Source organism: Sciurus vulgaris, assembly GCF_902686455.1.
Source record: "Sciurus vulgaris genome assembly, chromosome: 9".
Taxonomy (NCBI): domain Eukaryota; kingdom Metazoa; phylum Chordata; class Mammalia; order Rodentia; family Sciuridae; genus Sciurus; species Sciurus vulgaris.
Window position 1 is genome coordinate 93,413,072 of NC_136469.1, and position 19,601 is coordinate 93,432,672.

The following is a 19,601-nucleotide window of genomic DNA, read 5'->3' on the forward strand; positions in this document are numbered from 1 at the left end:
TTTAATACACACTGCAATTTAATCCATTTAGACTGTTATTATATTGTGACATGTAAGCTGAACATCTTTGTTGCATGAATGGAATTGCTAAACAGAAAGAGGAGACCCCATTGTTTTCCACTATACAGTCATGAGAAAATAGGGACAAAAAGCTCTTAATTACCATATTTTTATGTTGTAAAAATAGGGCCCCTACAGAGATCTCTTTGTAATGCAAAGGATAGTGGAATTATAAAAGACAAGTTTGAAAGGATATTTTGAAGGAACTGGAGAATTCAAGGTTATAACCTAAGAATTGGCTAAATGAAACATTATAGTATTTGTAGCATACTGTATTTGAAGACAAGATCATCAGGAAGAAAAAAAAAAAAAGAAATATCCTCTCTGTTATGTTTCCAAAGTAGAATAGGAATCTTAAAAGTGTTTATACTTTATTTGAAATTATAAGTTACAGTTAATTTTTAATTTAGATTAGAATTTTATTTCTTCTATTCCATAGAGAAACTACAAATTAGTCATTTTAGAATTTTTGGGTTGTATTTTCATTATCATTTATGTATTTACTATTAGTTATAGTGCATTACAAATAGTATAATAGATGTAGTTCACAATTCCCGTAATTTTAAAGATTTTCTTGCTCTCTGAAAGCTATTGCTGTGTGCTAATGTATTTATTTTGCCTTATATTTATGTATGTTTTATAATGTGATGAAAGCATAATATTATTTGAAGTATTGGTTATAAAAATAAAGTAGTAAATAGAATGTTACATTTTTAGAAATAGAGACTGAACAAAAAATACTGAAATAGAATAAGATGAATTAGAGTGTGAGCAATGTGAAAGTGACTAAAGGCCATATTAGAAGTCCTTATTAAATTTCTCTGGAAAACTTTGATACATCTTTTCTAATTTTAAGTTCCCCAATCTCTTATAAAACTATGAGTAAGAGTTTAGAACTTATTTGTGAAGGCTAAAAAGACTTGTTCAAGTGAAATTGGGTTGAACATATTAGGCACCGAAGTTGAAGTGCTCTTTTCACAGGATTACATAATGATGAAATTTAGTTAGGTAGGGTTCTATTAACTTGGATCCATTTAGCAAATGTGTCACCATTGACATTGAAGCTTATTTCCAAAATAAGTTGTTAGGAAAGGTAGGGATTTGGGAAGAGTTTTAGTTAATTGGAGTGAATTTTTAAGGAACCCTATGAGGTGTCAGTTAGTGTATTACAATTAGATATGAAGAGCTTTAAAAGACTTTCTGCAAAATATCTACTTCTACCAGTCTTCTGTCTCATAATTTTAATTAGCTGCATAACATTTGATGATAGACTATGTAATGAATAGGGGAGAATTATAAACTACTATATGATTTGTTTCTGGATGCAACAGTGCAAAATTGGATCATAAACAAAGAGCATATTTTAAAGTCAGTTTCAGTAGAGAACATTGTATGTTAAAAATACTGGTAGTAGGAAATAGAGACAACTTATATGTGTCCTTGCATTGTTGTTTCTGTAAGTGTATATGTGCATCAACCTAAATGTAAAAATAGTGCTCTCTCCTCATAATACTTCATTTCCCCCATCAAAGTATATGTTTGCATTCTTGTAAGGATAGCAACTTCTTAGGTACCATTTTCAAGAAGAATATCTGTTACTCTGCTGAGTGATTTTTTTTTTTTTTCATGATTTGGTACAGGTAGCTAGGAAGTGTTTAAAATTTATAGTAATGGGATTGGTATTAATAGGAGCTAAGATCAGCTATCATTTGTACATGTCTAAAAGGATATGTATACATGCCTGGGCCATTAGAAAGCAAAATATATGAAAGTCTGTTGTGGATTCACAAAGTCAAAAATCATATGAAAATGAAGTAGAAGGGGATTAATGATTTGACCATTCTCTGGTGTGTTATGCAAATTTCTAGCAATTAATACTCTAGCAATCACCCATACCTTAATAGGAGATATACTTTAGGAGGGTTAGTTTGAAGTGGTTGTAGCATTTTAGTAAAAGTCTCTTGCTTGGGCTAAAGAACTTCTTTGGGCTCTTGGATTTTGAAGCTAATTTTGGTGTCTACATTATGAACAACTTCAATTAATATGTGAGAGAAGCAATTCTCTTATTTGTGGTAGTTAAATCACAAAGTAAAATATGAATATCAAAGTAAAAACCAGACAGAAAGAAATCTTTTTGCTTGTTTATTTAAATATTTACAAAGCACAAACAAGAGTCAGGTAGGGTGAGTAATAGGTTATAAATTGGTTCAACACTTAGCACTGGGCTTCTTAATAAGGAATCTGTAACAAAAATGGTTTGAGAGGAAATTTTCTAGTAATTGTGGAGCATGTACAGTAGTTGTTTTGGTTTATCCATGGAGTTTTCTAAACAGATGGAAGAGTTCTGAATACATTCCATTGACATTATTTAGTTCCTACAACTCTGTATATTAAAATCTCTGTCATTACTCATATAAGATTTTTCAATAGGACAGAAAGGGGAAATTGCTTTATTTTCCCCCAGTTAAAACTAACCATGTTTTCATGTGCTAATTTCTAAATATTTTTATCAAAAGTGCTTGCCTCAAATCTTTAGTTTTCCCACTGATTAAGAACAAGAAATGTGTTTTGAAATTTTCTGCAGCACATGGTTTTCTGCTGATTCTTGTTTTCCCATGAGAGATATCTTGATGTTTTTGCCAATAAATCTTTCTCTGTGACTCCCTTGCATAATAGACAGTATATCTGTCCCATACATGGATATATAGTTGTAAAATTCTCTTAAAATTTTTTTATATGAACTTCCTATGAAAATCAACACTAAGAATTTGGGGGTATAGCTGAGTTGTTGAGCATTTGCCTGTCATGCACAAGATCCTGTTTTTGATCTCCATTTTGCACGTGGCACACACACACACACACAACACACACACACACACACACAAGCTCATACAAGTAAAAAACAACTTAAAGAATCTAAAATGTATCTCCTTGTGTTACTTGGAAATCTAGTTCCAAGAAAGGCCAAATGCATTTTTTTCCTTCAAATTTAAGGTAATTGAAGCATATCCTAAGAGTTGAAAAGTATTCACAAGCATTCAAGAGAACCTTAAAGCTCTCCAACGTGTTCAAGTAAAGCAACTGAGAAGCATGACCTTAGGAGTTAAAATCTAAATTCTGGTCAGTTAATGTCAGTAAAATCCTATACACCAGTACAAATGTGGGTTTCTTCCTTCGTAGGAAGAACATTTACAACTGAGACATATGAATTTCCTTAAATTGTCTTTGAAATAAAGCCTCTAAGTAAAAAAAAAAAAAAAAAAAAAAAAATGCAGTTGAAATTATGTATGTGGATCACTGTTGAGAAATAACACCAACTGTGTGTGTCATATAAATATAATGCCTAGCAAGCCTAATTGTTTCAGGAAATGACAGCCAGTGACCTTCAGATGACTCAAAATTCCAAATAATTTGAAGAAACAGGAGCTCTCTGGTATTCAGTTGAAGGTAGTTGACTTTCTGACAACCAGAATTAATTCAATTGCAGATATTGATTAGGTTATTTCTGAATATTTTCATACTGGATGGTCACCAGAAATGTCTTGTGATATTACACCCCAGTGGGAAGTCTGGAGAAATTTGTCTGTATTGAGAGCAGGAAAGCAATTCTTTCTAGGCACTTATGTTATTTTCAATTTTCTGGTATATCAATCTTGCTTAAAGATTATTTCCTAGAATGGTCCCCCCCAAATCTTTGTGGTTCATTCCACCGTATGGTTTCCAAGAAATATACCACAGATCAATATATATATTTGGCTTTTAGTATAATGGAGGTGCATGGACTTGGCGATGAGTTGAGGCAGTGAAAGAGTTTAAATCAATACAGTATGTCTTAATTTCAATGGTCTAATGCTCTTGTTGCTCTCACTTTCTGCTTTTACTCAATCTATGCATTTATACAGTTGTGAGAAATTAGAAAGTGACTCTATGAGCAATGAACCACTGTGAACAGTTTAGAGTCAAAAACACACTTTCCAGCAAAGTCATGCTATGCTCCAGCATGTTGTATTCAGTCTACCCCTTGCTGCTTGTGTTTATAAATGATGGATCCAACCAGAGGGATAGTGGGACCCTAACCTAGGTACTGCATATGCCTGTGGCTTTGCATAACATCAGTATTTTGTGCTTGTCACTGGAACATTGTCTAACAAAATGTTTGGCATTCCAACAGTGCTGCTATAGGAGTGTAGACATTTGAAAGGTTTTCTTCATTTTAGAAAAGGAAAAATTTAAAAGCTCATTTGTTTTTAGGAACAGGAAAATTAAATCATTAATTTTTACTATATATATATATATATATATATTTTTTTTTTTTTTTTTTGTCTTTTAGCAGCATCATAATAGGCACAGAGAAAATTCTTTGCCTATCATTCCAAATCTTCAAAATCATGTAGGACAGAAACTCTGAATTTCCAATGTTTACTCAGTACCAGTAAGTGTCTTGTACTTACAATGAAACTGCTTTCAAGTTACATTTTTTTCAAGAGGAGATTTTTCTTCCTATCAAGAGTTTATAAATTAGTGATGTAAACACTATGGATGGACAAAGGTTTCCTAGGGGTTACTCGAACAATCAACATAGAGCTTTTTAACCAAATCATAAGCAATGCCTTTTACTTAAGAACATGTTTTCCAAGCATGGATGTATTATCTATATTCCATATTAGTTCATTTATCCTCAGAATACTCTTTGAGTCATTTAACAGGCATGAAGTATTAGCTTAGGACACTTATATGGACATAAAGATTCAGGGTTTACCTAAGTATTGTTTTATTACTTTTGTAATTTCTCAACTCCAATAACTTAAAATGCAGTTTTGCAATTAGATGAGGACAAACTGACATGGACTGAAGTAAAAAGAAACACCATTGACTTCCACAATCACTCCCAAAATGGGTTGGACAACTGGAGTATAAAGATAAGGTTGTTTACAATAACAGTGATAAACACTTCTGTGCAGTGATTTCACTATTCATGTCATTAGGGGAAGATGGTATAATTACAGAATAAAATTATGTGGAAAGGTCTTCAGAATGATACAGGGAAGGGAAAAATTGTCCTGTTTGTGGGGTGAAAATTAAGTTGTGATACAAACAATAGAAATATATTCTTTCATAGAGGGGAACCAGTCTTCAGAAAATAGCAACAGAGAAGACTATAAAAATGCGAAACAGGTATCTGGATAACTGTGTCAATTTTCCCTCAGATATTCCTTATTTGAAAAAGCTTATGTGATTATGGCAATGGCCAAATCATCATTTTATATTCCAGGTAGGATTGGTGAGAACTGTTAGAAACAATCAATTAATAGGCTGTAGATTCCAAGGTTTAATAAATTATAATGCTTCACACTCGCCCAGCATGTCACTGCTATAGAAATAAACCTTTCTCACTGACTTGCCAAAGCTTTTCTGTGAATGGGAGTGTTATATTTGGACATTGTTCCATTAGTTGTTTATGGAATTAGATGATATGCTTATGTACTGACACTGGAACTGACAGGACTTTTCTCTTGTAAAGTTTTAAACCAGTACCCTCACATAAAACATATACCTTTTCAATGATCAAGACATTTCATTCTGTCAGAAATCAACCATGTAAAAGAAACTGCCAGCAACTGCAAAATCACTTCAAAATTGTTTTGCAGCTATAAGAAATGAATAAATTTAGTCTAGAAGTCATTGAAATTTTTGGCACTATTTCTTTGTCTTTTTCTTTTCTTTTTCTCCTGGAAAACGTTCTAAAGTATTCTAATACCCACAACACTTCCCCACACCCATAGAGGTTTGCACATAAGCCCAGAGATCTTAAACATGCTCACCACACGGGTGAACCTGCCCAAGGAGCCTGGTAGTTAATAACTTCTAAAACCAAAGAGCTGGTAAAATCTCTGTGAAAACACTGCTTTGTGGAGAGACCCCAGAGAACACTCAAGGTTGCTGTTGAGAGAAGGAATGGCAGAAACCCTTGAAACAAATGATTTCCTGTCCAGGAGGAGCTGACTCGCTGGCAGAGTGCGCCCTCAGATGGGGATGGGGAGCCTCGCTGCCCACTGCTGGTGTGACAGCTGTTGGAATTGAGAATTTCAGTGCTTTTGTTCAAATCCTTCTGGGTTTACTTTTGAAATGATTGTTGAATTTGTGAAAATGTTCTCTGTATTGTGTGTGCTTTAGATTCCTTTATGATGAGCATCTGTGATAGCTCAGCATTCTAAAGTTTAACATTTTTTCCCTTAATAAATAAATGAATAAAAAAGACAATAAAAGAAGAATAGGTAAAATATATCACAAAATTCTTATCTTAGAAAACCATTATTTAATAAAAGGGAAAAATAAACTGATATCATCTAGTTGTTACTAAGTGTTTTAAAATAATTTTATCTTTTATTTTAAAACATTGTCTAAAGGGAAACTTGCTTTGGCCAAATTTTGGCAACCTGAATAAAATATTAGGTCTTCAGGCAAACAAAACAAAACAAAAAATCAACCCTGAGTTTAAATTCTAGTAGCAAACACTCTACAATTATTTTCTTTTCTTATTCAGTGGAAATAAAATATATTTCTGAAATGATCAATTGCATTTGTATTAGATTCTGTTATACCATGTTAAGTGTGTTAAAGTGTTCAAAAATAGTACACATGCATATATAATGGAAACACATATATACATCTAAAATGAAAACCAATAAAATGTTCAAGTGAGAGACAATATATAAATGAAATATGCTAATGATATATCATTTTTACTTCTGCTAAACAATTCCAGTGTGCATTTAGGCTTAACTTTAATCAATCAACTGTGGAATCTTTAAATATACATTAAATGCAGCTTGACTCAGATGTGATCTGTTATCATTATCAATAATGATAAATGTACTTTTCACTCTGCTTACACACACCTAGTGGAGAAAAAGGGAAATTTTCTGAGTACTGCAGATCAAGACTTTTTGACATGGAATCCTGAGAGCAAGCAATAAATGATGTGGGGATATTGCTATCATTTTATTTTTAAACTCAGATTACCCTAGCCCTGTACAGGTTCTTCCCTGTTCATCTACTCCCGAGGTCCCAGTGGCTGTTGGAATGTTGCTGCATCTGTTTCTTCTTTCTCAAATTGCTCAACTGTCTCTGCTTTTCACTTCCTCATCAAATCCTCTTATTTACTGTGAATTTCTCTGGTTTTGGATGCACATCTGAATGCATATTACTCAATCTCTGCTTTAATTAATTTAATAAGATGATCTTCATGAATTTAATTTGTGATTTTGTTTTATTTTTTTCTGTTTACTGGTGTGGACTCAGTGCCTTGATCAAAGACTTTCATATCATAAATACTTAATAAGTATTTGCTGATGAGTGCTGATAGTAATAACAGCAAAATTAATATATATTAAATTATTATGGGAGAGAGTGAGAAAGAGCATTTATCTAACAGCAGTAGAGATAAAACTTACAATTGATATTATTATAATAATCCTTAAAATCCTTAGAATCCCCCAAATTCTACGAAATTGTTCCCCATGTGGCTTGGATCACCATACATACGATACAGTTGGATAATTTTTTAAAAACAAATACAGATTTATTGTTAGTTATAGCGACATTGCTTAGTTCTCCTGATTCTATACATCTCTTTGTGACATGCTTGTTTTCATGGAGAGGAGAAATTATATTGGTCATGCTGAGGCTATTTCTAATCCTGCAGCGCACTCCTCTCAGTGTTCTCAGCATGGGCTGGACTTCTACCAGTGAGAGGGTGAATTGTCCCTGACTGAGCCCTGCCACTCAAAGAACAACATTTTATTGACATTATAATAGTACTTGCAGGACCTCTTGAGGCTGTTTCATTTAATCCAACTTGTGGTGAAATAACACATATCCACACTTGCCATTAAATTGGTATAGTGCTTTTTCAAAGCTGATAAGTTTAAAGGAGAATGCGCAGTCTGTATGAGAACTGGCTACTGATATTTTACCCAGGATATAGTTCCATCATATATACATTCATACATATCAGTAGGATTTGGTGAAGTCTACATATATTCATCTTTATCAGAATATTCTCCTAGTTCCATGTTTGAAATGGAGTTGGGATTGGATTAAAAAAGATTAGTATTAGGGGAATAAATTTCTGAATATTTTGGAAAAATGTTACATACTTTCAATAGAATTTCTTTTTCTATTTAGATTACTTAGGAACTAGATGTAAAAAAAAGAAGTTTTTAAATACAGGTTGAAAAATGCCAAGTTAAATATATTATCTCCTTGTTGTTTTCCTACTACTACTAGTTGACAGTCTGAATACAGCAAACATCTTTTTATAGCCTTAGTTCGACATCATGATTTTGAGTATAAAAAGTCACACTAATCAATTAGTTACTTGTAAGAATATTCCAGTGATCTCTGAGGAACTTGACAAAGTGGCCAAGTTTTGAAAAATGTGTTTGAATATGTAACATGTAAAATGAAAAATAAAGCTATCTTAATTACTATGAGGAAACAGTTGATATAGTTTTACTTAATATTTTTGCTTTGCACTGATAGCCATATGCAGATAGGTAGACACTTTTTTTCTTTATAGAGTGAATTTAACATCTGAAGTTGGGAGTATATATTTAAACCACTATTTTCAAATCAATGTTTGATTCATAGTAGTGTGTTCAAATAAGGCCTCAGATTTTTTTTTTCCAGTGAATTCCAAGCCATGGGCCTTTTAAAATTTTTCCCAATCCTTGTCTGCTAAGTAAAAACATATCCATTGCTCTTGGATATACAACTAGTAGTAAAAAGTTTGGGGTATAGGGTGTGATCAACATTTTGAAGGCAACTTATAGACACTTTGGGCTTAATGGGAGTGAATTCATGTTAAAATATCAATAGACAAAGTATAAAAATAACCTGTATATAAAATATAACTTGCCTGAAATGGACAAAAGCAGTGTAAAAACTAAAATCTATTTATGTTTATAAGGAAGAGTGGAAACATTTTCTTTCCAGAGGTGAACTTTTCCCATTGCTAAAGCATGACCACTGAGTGGTATAACTGAGAAATTTTATGGATTATGATCCCAGAAATCCAGTGTCCAAGAATGCTTACCTCTCAATTATGTACCCAGGCCATTAAACAGTTGTTGATAGAGAGTAAGTTCTCAGTAAACATTGTTTATATGAAAAATAATCAGCCAATTCATATCATTATCTTTAGAAAAAGGGAAATTATATAGAATTAAAAAAATTTAACACAGATATACAGTGATGGAGACATCTATTAGCCACACATAGAGGAATAGTGCATTAATAAAATATAGTAAGTATGAACATTATCTGAAAAAGTAGAACAGAGTTGAGGAGAATTCAGTCTATAGAATATTTTATTTTGTTTCCCTGATCAATTGTTAGATTTTAGTCAGGTCCAACTTATTTCTCATTCATATTTCCTGTAGCATGTTATTAACTTTTAATAAAAATTAATTTTGTAAAAAATTAAATAAAATTATTTAGTAGATAAAATAGTGCTGAATTTTGTTAATATCATAAACAGTGTAAGCACAGGTATGCCCATCTGAATAATAAAGTACTAGGAATTTAATGAAAAAAATAAATAAAAAGGAAATAATGTGGAAGGTATATTTTTATTATATATATGAAAATTATATGAGCTTTCAAGTGAGGTTGTGTATCTTAGATTTGCAGAAGTGCAAGTTTCTTGTGATTTTTTTTCCTTACTTGACTGACATCTTCAAAGGTATATAAAATTAAAAGCACAGGAATAAAAGAGGCACCTTTTGAAATGAGTATTGAATAATAATTTTTATTTTGTACCACATCTTTTGCTAAAAGACATTTTTCCTGAAAGTATAATGAAATTCGCTGTTTAAAAAAATTATATATATGTTTGCTTTCTACAGCTCCCTAGGAATATACCTAATGTATAAAATGAAACCAAACTTAACTAGATATTCCTATTAGGATGGTGCAAATTGCCCTATTGCTGAAAGATTTTCCATTTTGTGGAAAAAATGTTATTTAAATTTTTAGGCAGCTGTGAATCTGTTCATATATAATTCATTTGAAAACATTTGAGGTTCTACATCTGAACACCTGATATATGCACTGTAATATTTATACAGTCAGAGAGATTAAGGGAGGTAGCCCAGTCTTTCACAAATATTTATTTACCACTTTTTGAAAACTACTGTGATCCATCTTTCTTCACATATAACATTTTAGGAATGAACTTGAACTTATTATTTTACCAGGTGTTTGACTTGAGTCCTGAATTGTCTGGCAACAAATAAATGTATCAAAATGTATCAAAACAGAATTTGAGGACAACTAAACATTCATTTTGATTTATCAAGAACCTCAATGATATAAAATGTTATGCAGTAATAACTTGTGTGAATGAAACTTTTGAGAAGAAATTTATAAAGAAACAGGGCAGTAGATGGAGAAATTAACATAGAGTAATGATCACCCTAAGCCAGATTACCCTTAAAGATATAGTTCTTTCCCCCATTTTTCATACTCAAACTAGTGTTCAAATCAGCCTTCCAGTGTTGAACAGGTCTCAGAAAGCAAGAAGGTGGACTGGATTATTCCTTGATCTATTTAGTTGTTTAAATTCTCATGATAATATATTCAGTTCAATTTCTTCTTACAGTGAGCTTATTGTAAATTTGTGTAGGATATAAACTTCAAAATGCTGGTATTTTCCCTAAACTTATTGAGATTTTTAAACCTACACTACTCAGAGAACAAAATCCAGAAGAAAATATTAATTGTGGAGCATTGGAAAGCTACTATTTTTACTTCCTTTAACCACCCATTTGTCATCCTATCTAAAATGAATAAAAGACCCCAAAGCAGAAAACATGTGGAAACTGTACAACCCACTAAGCATTTCACCCGGAAATAATACAGCACATTGACCCTAAATTAATATGTCCTGGAAAATGTAGCTGTTTTCATGTCACAGAAGTTATTTCCTAAAATAAAGCCTGATTTTTTGCTACTAATTATAGAAGGTATATAGTCAGATAAAAATAATTTTGGCTTATGCTTTGCAGTTTAGCACACCTAGAAATATAATTTGAAAGAGAAACAAAACATACAGAGAAAAACCCTTGAACATGATTAGTATTTTTAAAGAATCTTAAATAATGTTGTGACCTGACACTAAGAGACTCTTTATACTTTTACAAGTATTTCTGTCTCTCAGTGTGAATTAATCACTAATTGCCTTTGTGTGATGAGTTGAAATTGGTGCTTTCTTCCTCATCACTGGCTAAGACATCTCACCTCCCACTTCTTAAAGAGGTCGGGGCTCAGGCCTCTCCTTGAATCCTAAATGAGGTTTGTCAGTCAAGCGTAGCAAAATCTAATCTCATCCAAAGAAAAAGAAGAAAACGGACCAGAAAATGATCTGATTTTCCGATTTCATGGCCAAGGTTACCCTGGGAAGTGATGAAAGTGGCATTTAAAGCCCGTAACTAAGGTGGTGTGCCAAACTTAGCAGTAATAACGGATAAACCGTGTGGAAAGATATCGCTTTAACAATTTTACAGTTGCTAAGTGTGAAAATTGTAATGTGGTCAAGCTCCAGGAATCCATGGCAGTCAGTTCAAAGAACTGGAACAATGCTCAACTAGAAAACATTCTCGGCTCCTGTAACTCCTAAATACTGATGAAGTCAGTGTCGGCTTCGGCTGTTCGACATTAGACCACGGGGTGAAGAACAGCTTCATTAGTGATGGTGTCTTTTCTCCCTCTGCTCTGAATGAACATGTAGCATCACTGAGGAGACAGGTAGAAGTGTAAGGAGGCCTAAATCACTCAGCATGATGAACTTCATTTTTGGAATTTTGTGTTGTAGTTCCACCATTTCTTAGGAGGAAAAGAAAATTATTTAGTCTTGCCAATTTAGACTTGGTAAATATCTTATGAAAAATTATAGCACACAATTCATTAACCATTAGCTTCTGGTGATCAGAAAAATTTTACTACTTACATAGGAATATCTACATTGCTGGAATCTGAAATCAAAAACAGGTTTAATCTATTTTACATGTTCATAATACCAAGTGGTGTAACCAAAGTAAATAAGAATGAGGAAGACCATTGTAGTTATTCACTTTGATAACTGATACTGTTTATTCAGGAAAAATGTTATGAAAATTTTAAGCATATTAAAATGCAATTTAGGAAATATCCCATAATACATACTTGCCATGCTATAATAAAAATGTAAATGCTGTATAATACAGACACACATTCAATAGTTAAGAAAAGTAGAGAGAATTCAATAACTCCCATCAACAGCAAATTACGAAGAAAATGAATATGTTAATTATGTTCTTCTCTTTCCTCCTATATCTTCTTGGTTAAGGAAAGTCAATTCTTATAAGGGAAATATGCATCCTGGTTTCCCTAGAACTGTTCTGTTTTACCCTCTTTCTTAGGGTAATTATGAAAATCACATTTTTTAAAGTCAGTTTATTTGTATAACTCTGTGTGTGTGTGTGTGTGTGTGTGTGTGTGTGTGTGTGTGTGTGTGTGGTGTGTGTGTAAAAGGCATAAAACATCATGGCATGCATAGCAGTTACCTTTTTCTGAGATAAACATGTGTCTATAACTTAATGAGAATCTTTAAATCTTACTTTTTAATGTCCTCGTGTTTGGCATTGATTGAGAGATTTTCCTAGTTGTTTCTTTTAATAGAAACTTAAAAACTATTGTGTATGAGTGTCACAGAACTAATATGTATTTTGATTATGTACCTCACAGAATGTCCAGTAAGAGCATCACAATATTTTGTAATATTTTTAAATACTTGTAAAATGAAATACTCATTTTCACATGTCAAAAATGGATGAATCTCAGCAATTCAGATTCAACCTGTTTTCAAGTTGATTTAACAACTAGAATCAAGAGAAATACAAGCATCTATTGCCCATCTCCCTTCACTCATGAAATGAAAGTTTTTTTCTTTTTTGATGCAGTAGGAAGGGATCAAATCTATGGCCTTGTGCATGGTAGGCTACTGCTCTAGTATTGATCTATACCACTACCCTGAAGCAAAAGTTGTAAAGAATTAATAGTCTGAACATAAAAATAATTTTTACTTATTTTCTCTTTTTGCTTGATTCAGTTCAGTAAAGCAAAGAAAAACAGCAATTCAATGATAATAATTATAGTTACTATAATTTATAAAAGGTTTACAAAATTTGTTACACTTTGTAAAAAAGTTCTAAGGATTTTTGTTGATTTATTTCTTTCAAATGTCAAATATTTTAAAATTATTAACTATACAAAGTAATAATAATATATAGTAATATGGAGGATTCTAAAATGTAGTATATATTTAGTGCTGTTAATAAATATTAAGTGGGCTTGTGGGGCTTCTAAGCAGCACAGTTCAAAGATACTGAAGGGGATTATTTTCAAGTCTACCATGATAGGAATTTAATTTAATTTTGTCTAAAACAAATATCTCTGTATATCAAAATCTGGGTATATAGTAATTTTAGTACTTTAATAAATAATCTTTTAATGTAAAATAAAAAAAACATATATTACAGCTCTTGATCTAGCTTTAGACTGTTGTTCTCTTTATATTAAGATGTATTTGAAATAGGAATTTAAATTCATTTTTTGTCTTCAATCTTCTAAGTAAGTAATCAGTTTAAGCATTGCTCCACAGATTCAGTAACATTCTTTTCACATTAAAAAAAAAAAATTGTTGTAGGGTTTGGGGCTGTAGCTCAGTGGTAGAGTGCTTGCCTTGCATGTGTGAGGTACTGGATTCGATTTTCAGCATGACAGAAAAAGTAAATAAATAAAGATATTGTGTCCATCTACAACTAAAAAATATTTTTCAAAAAATTTGTCATGTTAACCATTTTTCCAGAATAAAAGGTCACCTTATAATATTTCAGTATCACTCATTTCCAAACACAATGAAATTGCATTCTTTAATTTTAGTTATCTCTATAGTTCAAACAGTACACATTGCTATTGTATAAATATTAATTGTATTTTGCATGTACTTAGATTTATGATCTTTTTATTATTTTGTGTCTAGATTCTTCTATGTGTAATCATTTATTTGAATTCATTGCTTCTGTGCCTGTTCGTAATAAATTTCCTCATATTTGTTTGTCTGAAAGCCATCTTGAATCTTGAGAATGTTTGTACTGACTAGAGAATTCTAGACAGTCCGTTATTTTCTTGCAATATTTGATGACAGTCTTCTGACTTCCATGATTTCTACTGGAAATTTATCTTAGTCCACCGTTTTTTAGTGTTTATAGTTATACATAATGTTGGGTTTCATTTTGACATTATCATTCAAGCTTGTAATATAATTTGCTCCCCGTTGGTCCCCAGTACTTCCCTTTCCCCTGGCCTATTTTCTTTACTCTATTTTTTCTCATTTGAACCTAATCTGACAATATTTTTTCATTGACTTTCAGTTTTTTTTTTCTTTCTGCATTCTGAGTGTGCCCATAGGTTTGAAAGACCTGCTGTTTTTATTACACTTGCACACTAATAGAGTTTGCCACAATTTCATGGATGTTGGCAAAATACAGGATATTCCTAGATTAGAGACAACTTTAATTTTCACAGCATTTGCACTAGTCAGGTAGTTAGTATCTCTATAAGTTCTGTTAGTCTGAATTCCCACATTGGAATGAAAGGGGGACCACGTAACTCTTGCACAGTCAGTAGGTGGCATTTCATCTGAGAGACTTTGAGTGCAAAGAACTTGGTTTATTGTTTTACTTTGTTGTACAGGAGCATACAAACATCTCTACTTTACTCCAGATGAGGCACTATCCTTGTCATCCAGCTTCCTGTGCTACACAAATATACATGCAAACTTTGTCCAGATCAAAACCAGGCAATGCCTTTGCTTATAAAACATGCAAACATGAAACATCTCACAAACATCCTTTTCTTCTCTGATTGCACTTAAAGGCATTTTAGTTTTCTCAGTGTGTATTCTTTGTCTCATGCCTTGTTTTAAACATTTTTCATTTCTCTCCTTTTCTATATTCTGATCTGGAACTTTTTCCCACTTATATTCTATTGCACTAATTCTAGCTTTGACTTTGTCTAATGTGGAGTAATCCTATCAATTGCAGTCTTAATTCTGTTGTACTATTCAATTTTTAAAATAAAATTTAGAAAGCAAGAAAATTTTTAAAAATTCCATTGCATATGTTATTTTTCACAATGAAAATGTGTTTATATAGGTATTTTAAAATACTTATAGTTATTTAATATTCATGTAAATACCATAGTCCCCATGAGTCAGTTGATATCTCTTGTTATTTTCTGCTGAATAGTTTTGTGTTCATGGTTAGTTTTGTTTATGCATTTTGTATTTTATTTGCAAAACTGAGTTATTATTTGACTTAGATGAATATTTTCCTGTGTGAAGAATGCTTTTTGCTTAGGACCTGGTTACTGGTAATATGGAATCATCTCAATCCAGTTTCAGGAATCAAGATAATCTGATGCTGAATACAATTCCATGCATGATGCTCTTTTGCTTCTATCTGGCTGCAGTCTTACAGGTTTTTTATCTATAACAGATAGTATATAAATGGAATTCCTCAGCATGACTTTTGGTGGTCCTGTATTCCAATCCCTCTTCATTAATGCTATGAGGCTATCAAGGGCCAAAATTTTAGCTTGGGAATCAGCAACAGTGCCCCAAAATACCGATCAGGTATTTTAAAATTTTCATTCTGTTTTTCTAATTTTCCTCAGTCATTGATTTATTCTGAATTACATAAGCCTCAATATTAAAAGAGGAAATTCAAGGGTGTTTTTAAGTCTTTCGTTTTTAATAAAAGATACCTGAAATGGCTTAATCAGAATACTGTGTTTAATGGACCAACAGGAAAAAAATAAAAATTAATGGATTTTATGAACCATTTTAACCACAAAATATGTCAGAGTCCAGACAATGTATATTGAGTAACCTTTTTAAAAACAGTTTCCCTGCCTCATTTGCTCATTTTTATTACCTATTTTTCTCTTCTCATCACCAAAGTGATACCAATAAAGTCATTCTTGCATTTATTCCCTTTCCCTTTTCTTTTCTTTTCTTTTCTTTTTTTTTTTTTTTTGGCTCTTGAATCTTCATTATCTTGTCCATTTGTTCCATAGGCAACTATAGGCAGCAGAGAAGACCACAGGGTGTAAAAAGCCAAGTTCATCCCAGAATGGCTCTGTCATTGCCATCTGTTTCTGTGTTTGCAAGATTCGTTTCTTCCCCCACTCCACACAAGCACCTACACAGACCTCTTTTTCTGCTTTCTCTGCATTGATTCATCACAACAGGCATTTGTGAGCATCTGTTATTACAGTTTTCACAGTGGTGAACACTATATATTTAAGGTTGCAATGACACTTCCATTACAGAATTGTTGCTTCCAGTCACATGGGGACTTATGAATAATTATTGTCTCAGGGAAGAGGTTGAAATTTTCAATGAATGTATTATTCATATAGTCTACTTTGCAAGTTGATTAAATGATAAGTTATGTTATCTTGAGATAGTAAAAATAAAAAAGGAGTGTTAGCTCTTTGAAAACATTTAGTGATTGATAAAAATTCAATGTTCCTTTAAATATTAATGTGCCAACATACAATTTTTGTATAAGTATACTTTAGGGATCTTGAAGACAGATATTGTAATTTATACTTGTTATCCTGATGAGATTTAGAAAGTTAAGAGTTAACTGAGAGAGTTAAGAGTTAAGAGTTTCAGTTGCTAACTTTGAATAAATGGAATAGTGACATTATAAATCACTTTTAAGAATCAGTGACAAGTTGCTAAAATACCTGTATTTCTTGCTCAGAAGATATTGAATTGCAGAGAAAACTAAGTATTTGAAAACAATCAAGAATCATTAGAAAAACAGATTAACAGCCCGAAATCCAGAGCAAAAAGTATTTACAAATGAAATCGGCAGTATTGCTTTGGGAACATGTACTGAGTACATCTTCTTTTTAAATACAAGTCTCAAATATCAGCATAGCTTGTCCTGATGCTTCATATCATATCCATAAAAGAATAAAATATTCATAATAGGACATATAAGTATTTAAGTTAGCATACAATGTAGCTACAACTTTATTATTACATCTGTTAATTCCCACCAATGTGGTGTATGAAATGTAACAATCAAGTGAAGATCTCAGAGCCACCCCTCCCACTGATTTGCCATGTATTCATAATTTAAAATTAAAAAAAAAATAACAACAAACTAATATGCCCCTCTATGTGTGGTTCTTGGGTTTGGGGTCATTAAACACAGTCACTTGTGTCAAATCTGACCCAGAGCCCATTTATTTACATTATTGTCCATTGCTACGTTAAAGTTGCCATTCAGAGTTGTGTAGTTGTGACAAGAGATCATGTGACCTGGGAAGCTGTACATATTTGTTATGTGGTCACTACAGACCCCTGCTTTAAGATATTGTTGATTATGAAAAAAAAGTGCATGACATCTTTCCAGTGTTGCTCTAAAAGTGACTTAGTTTGATGTGTCAAATTGGCACCAATGGCCAACTGTCACTGGAACACTGATCTATTGCTGCCCACAAGGTGTCCTTCCAGACTATGGCAGTTGGTCCTACTGAAGGAAACACTGACCTTATATGCAAACTCCTTTTGCATCTAAAAGGAATAGTAACATTTGTGCTGGGCATGTATATCTATGTCCACTTAGAAAACACCTACTATTCAAAATAAGCTGCTTTTTCCCATTATCAGCTTGGTCTTTTCTGATATTCCCTTAGTCTAAGCTCTAGAATTCCAGGTTTTATGTTTTCCATTTCATTCATATGAAATTTTTCAATTTGTTTTTGTGTCAGTAGTTAAGTTCTTATACATGTTTTCCCATATGGATTTTTAGGTTTAAGAAAATGACTGATAACAATTAACTTTTTTTTTTTATGTACTGTTCAAACCTTGGCATCATATTTTGCCCACATCTTTCAGCTTTGATGTGTTAGTCAACATAGCAAAGTACTGTCTTCCTAGTTATCTGATCAGTTGTGATATTACCTTGGAAAATAGAGATCCCATATGCTTAGGGATTTCCAAACTCAAGATGACTACTTTCAGCAAATGATTTCGTTTGGAATCCTATCCACACTTTGTATAAGCAGGGAGAAGGGAAATTAAACAAATTAACTGACAAGAACACGGAAGTTTTACTTATTAGGGGAAAATACAACCTGATTATTTGCCATCATATTACTTTTAATTAGCAGTAGCAAAGTTACTAGGGCAGAAAAAGTTGAACTTGGGTAAAACGGTGCTTTTCTGTTGCAAATATTTTAACAAAAATAATAGCATCTGCATTAGTTTTATAACCACAAAATAGTTTTCCAACATGATTGAACATCTGTCCTTATCTGTTCAAACACAGTTTAGAGAAGGATGTGATTTGAGACTTAGAAGGAAATAAAAACCGAATGGCACTTTTTCTTAAAAGTGGCGAAATGTAGAGATGAAGGATTGACAAAGGGAGGGAGAGTCGGAGAGAGAAATGGAGAGAGATAAAGTTGTATTTTCATAGTTTGTTAACAACCCTCTCAGGAACAGAGTCAGCAGCTAGACCTGACTAACACTAGAAAAATGATTTTTCATTAAAATGTGACTAATTTTGGGGTGAGGGTACTTGAAACTCACACCATTAAAGGGAAGGTAGGTGGGGGAGAAAAAGAAGTAGCCTGGTGCAGTGGTGCATGAAAATGATCCCAGAAACTGGGGAGGCTGAAACAGAAGAATTGCAAGTTTGAGGCCAGCCTTAGCATATTAGTGAGAACTTCAATACACAATTGCTTATTTCCTTGTAAGTTTAAAATTTTAAATGATATAGTATCTTAGTGAGACCCTATCTCAAAATCAAAAATAAAAAGGGCTGGGGATGTAACTCAGTGGCAAAATGCCCCTGGGTTCAATTCCTGGTACCAAAAAAAAAAAAAAAAAAAAAAAAAAGGAAAAGAAAAAAGAAAAAGAAAAGTCAACCAACAGAGAAAACCAGGTTAAATACATGTGACTTCAGTCCTGAGACTTGGTAATCTAAGAACTTAGAAATTACATGAAACAAATGAGGTGTTAAATAAATTTCCACAGTATTTTAGTCATTGTATGATTACTGGTGTAATGAAATTCTGCCATCTAACATTCATGTTTGTGGGACTCTTTTGAAATGTTTCTTCTCCTTTGCCACACACACAAAAAATTGGCTTTCAGTATTGCTTTTTGTTTTACTATAATTTTTCAGATTGTCAACATATAAATTATTTTTCAAACATTTACTGAAAAGACATCTTCTAGGCACCAAAATTAGGGAAGAATAAACAATTCAGAGAGCTGAAAATGCTGATTGCTTATTGAACTATATAACATTGCTAGTGACAAAGTTAGGCTGGCGTCAGATCCCATTGTTCATATAAAGCATGAGGTTCAAGAGACAACTTGATTCTTTTGAAAAGACATGTTTCTATGCTCA

At 32.4% G+C, this 19,601-nt stretch overlaps 1 protein-coding gene across 10 annotated transcripts in view; it reads left to right on the top strand.

The window, feature by feature from the left end:
- EPHA5 (EPH receptor A5) overlaps positions 1–19,601 on the top strand; it is a 337,472-nt gene that overhangs the window by 106,752 nt on the left and 211,119 nt on the right. The window lies entirely within an intron of this gene.